This window comes from Lampetra fluviatilis, unplaced genomic scaffold (genome assembly GCF_964198595.1).
Source record: "Lampetra fluviatilis unplaced genomic scaffold, kcLamFluv1.1 SCAFFOLD_1163, whole genome shotgun sequence".
NCBI classification, from domain to species: domain Eukaryota; kingdom Metazoa; phylum Chordata; class Hyperoartia; order Petromyzontiformes; family Petromyzontidae; genus Lampetra; species Lampetra fluviatilis.
Window position 1 is genome coordinate 8459 of NW_027621460.1, and position 4042 is coordinate 12500.

A 4042-nucleotide genomic window follows, 5' to 3' on the forward strand; every position below is an offset into this window, starting at 1 on the left:
CGGCGTTCGTACGATATTTGGCGACGCAAAAATGAGCGATTTCCAAGCTCGATGGAATTCGGAGCGAGAGAAACGATGCCCCGTAACGCACATGAGAGCAATCCGGGCCAATTTCTCCCGTTTGATGGGGTCTATGTGTAAAAATTTTGACTTTTTTGAGTGCACGTGCAAATCTGCTGAAAAAGCCTGTGGAAGTTTCACGGCGTTCGTACGATATTTGGCGACGCAAAAATGAGCGATTTCCCAGCTCGATGGAATTCGGCGCGAGAGAAACGATGCCCCGTAACGCACATGAGAGCAATCCCGGCCAATTTCTCCCGTTTGATGGGGTCTATGTGTAAAAATTTTGACTTTTTTGAGTGCACGTGCAAATCTGCTGAAAAAGCCTGTGGAAGTTTCACGGCGTTCGTACGATATTTGGCGACGCAAAAATGAGCGATTTCCCAGCTCGATGGAATTCGGAGCGAGAGAAACGATGCCCCGTAACGCACATGAGAGCAATCCCGGCCAATTTCTCCCGTTTGATGGGGTCTATGTGTACAAATTTTGACTTTTTTGAGTGCACGTGCCAATCTGCTGGAAAAGCCTGTGGAAGTTTCACGGCGTTCGTACGATATTTGGCGACGCAAAAATGAGCGATTTCCCAGCTCGATGGAATTCGGCGCGACAGAAACGATGCCCCGTAACGCACATGAGAGCAATCCGGGCCAATTTCTCCCGTTTGATGGGGTCTATGTGTAAAAATTTTGACTTTTTTGAGTGCAGGTGCAAATCTGCTGGAAAAGCCTGTGGAAGTTTCACGGCGTTCGTACGATATTTGGCGACGCAAAAATGAGCGATTTCCAAGCTCGATGGAATTCGGAGCGAGAGAAACGATGCCCCGTAACGCACATGAGAGCAATCCCGGCCAATTTCTCCCGTTTGATGGGGTCTATGTGTACAAATTTTGACTTTTTTGAGTGCACGTGCAAATCTGCTGAAAAAGCCTGTGGAAGTTTCACGGCGTTCGTACGATATTTGGCGACGCAAAAATGAGCGATTTCCCAGCTCGATGGAATTCGGAGCGAGAGAAACGATGCCCCGTAACGCACATGAGAGCAATCCCGGCCAATTTCTCCCGTTTGATGGGGTCTATGTGTAAAAATTTTGACTTTTTTGAGTGCAGGTGCAAATCTGCTGGAAAAGCCTGTGGAAGTTTCACGGCGTTCGTACGATATTTGGCGACGCAAAAATGAGCGATTTCCAAGCTCGATGGAATTCGGAGCGAGAGAAACGATGCCCCGTAACGCACATGAGAGCAATCCGGGCCAATTTCTCCCGTTTGATGGGGTCTATGTGTAAAAATTTTGACTTTTTTGAGTGCAGGTGCAAATCTGCTGAAAAAGCCTGTGGAAGTTTCACGGCGTTCGTACGATATTTGGCGACGCAAAAATGAGCGATTTCCCAGCTCGAGAGAATTCGGCGCGAGAGAAACGATGCCCCGTAACGCACATGAGAGCAATCCGGGCCAATTTCTCCCGTTTGATGGGGTCTATGTGTAAAAATTTTGACTTTTTTGAGTGCACGTGCAAATCTGCTGGAAAAGCCTGTGGAAGTTTCACGGCGTTCGTACGATATTTGGCGACGCAAAAATGAGCGATTTCCCAGCTCGATGGAATTCGGCGCGAGAGAAACGATGCCCCGTAACGCACATGAGAGCAATCCCGGCCAATTTCTCCCGTTTGATGGGGTCTATGTGTAAAAATTTTGACTTTTTTGAGTGCACGTGCAAATCTGCTGAAAAAGCCTGTGGAAGTTTCACGGCGTTCGTACGATATTTGGCGACGCAAAAATGAGCGATTTCCCAGCTCGATGGAATTCGGAGCGAGAGAAACGATGCCCCGTAACGCACATGAGAGCAATCCCGGCCAATTTCTCCCGTTTGATGGGGTCTATGTGTACAAATTTTGACTTTTTTGAGTGCACGTGCAAATCTGCTGAAAAAGCCTGTGGAAGTTTCACGGCGTTCGTACGATATTTGGCGACGCAAAAATGAGCGATTTCCCAGCTCGATGGAATTCGGCGCGAGAGAAACGATGCCCCGTAACGCACATGAGAGCAATCCCGGCCAATTTCTCCCGTTTGATGGGGTCTATGTGTAAAAATTTTGACTTTTTTGAGTGCACGTGCAAATCTGCTGAAAAAGCCTGTGGAAGTTTCACGGCGTTCGTACGATATTTGGCGACGCAAAAATGAGCGATTTCCCAGCTCGATGGAATTCGGCGCGACAGAAACGATGCCCCGTAACGCACATGAGAGCAATCCGGGCCAATTTCTCCCGTTTGATGGGGTCTATGTGTAAAAATTTTGACTTTTTTGAGTGCACGTGCAAATCTGCTGAAAAAGCCTGTGGAAGTTTCACGGCGTTCGTACGATATTTGGCGACGCAAAAATGAGCGATTTCCCAGCTCGAGAGAATTCGGCGCGAGAGAAACGATGCCCCGTAACGCACATGAGAGCAATCCGGGCCAATTTCTCCCGTTTGATGGGGTCTATGTGTACAAATTTTGACTTTTTTGAGTGCACGTGCAAATCTGCTGAAAAAGCCTGTGGAAGTTTCACGGCGTTCGTACGATATTTGGCGACGCAAAAATGAGCGATTTCCCAGCTCGATGGAATTCGGCGCGACAGAAACGATGCCCCGTAACGCACATGAGAGCAATCCGGGCCAATTTCTCCCGTTTGATGGGGTCTATGTGTAAAAATTTTGACTTTTTTGAGTGCACGTGCAAATCTGCTGAAAAAGCCTGTGGAAGTTTCACGGCGTTCGTACGATATTTGGCGACGCAAAAATGAGCGATTTCCCAGCTCGAGAGAATTCGGCGCGAGAGAAACGATGCCCCGTAACGCACATGAGAGCAATCCGGGCCAATTTCTCCCGTTTGATGGGGTCTATGTGTAAAAATTTTGACTTTTTTGAGTGCAGGTGCAAATCTGCTGAAAAAGCCTGTGGAAGTTTCACGGCGTTCGTACGATATTTGGCGACGCAAAAATGAGCGATTTCCCAGCTCGATGGAATTCGGCGCGAGAGAAACGATGCCCCGTAACGCACATGAGAGCAATCCGGGCCAATTTCTCCCGTTTGATGGGGTCTATGTGTAAAAATTTTGACTTTTTTGAGTGCACGTGCAAATCTGCTGAAAAAGCCTGTGGAAGTTTCACGGCGTTCGTACGATATTTGGCGACGCAAAAATGAGCGATTTCCCAGCTCGAGAGAATTCGGCGCGAGAGAAACGATGCCCCGTAACGCACATGAGAGCAATCCGGGCCAATTTCTCCCGTTTGATGGGGTCTATGTGTAAAAATTTTGACTTTTTTGAGTGCAGGTGCAAATCTGCTGGAAAAGCCTGTGGAAGTTTCATCCGACGAAAAAAGCACGTTCTCGAGAAAGCAGGAGAGCTAAGTCATTCACAAATTAGCTGGATTTGGCTTGTGGTTCGTTTCCCAAGTAACAGAGCGGCATCAACCTTTAAGTGCACGCCAGTACATCCCCGTGGGATACAGGGGGTCTCGGCGGACTTTGCTCGGGGGAAAAACGTCGAGGTGAGCCGCCTGGCCATGCTGTTCATGGGTCTCTCCTTTTTAAGTTTCGCCTGCCAATTTATTTTCTCTAGCGGTTTTATACACTAGCACTCGATGTTTTGGGAAAGGAATACAATTGTTCAAAAAACGTCTTCGCAATTCATGTCGTTAGATTGCTAATGAAAATTCGTAAAAAAACGTACACGCCATACATGTTCTTTGCTTCCCTCTCGATACAAGTGAAGGGGAAAAACAGCCTTAACGGTTGCTAAAAAAATCGCCCTTTACATATACATGGGTCGTCTTCCCCTCTCGACAACGGAGACAAGTAACCCACGCCAGGCACTGTCAGTAACTGCCATAGATCTGCTTTAAAATGCCCATTCGTCTTGCGTCGCTCACGTTCCCGGAGCTTTGGGTAATGTCTGAGGCCTATCCCCGCTAATTTCTACCGTTTGTCGGTAGCTGTCTGTAAAAATAT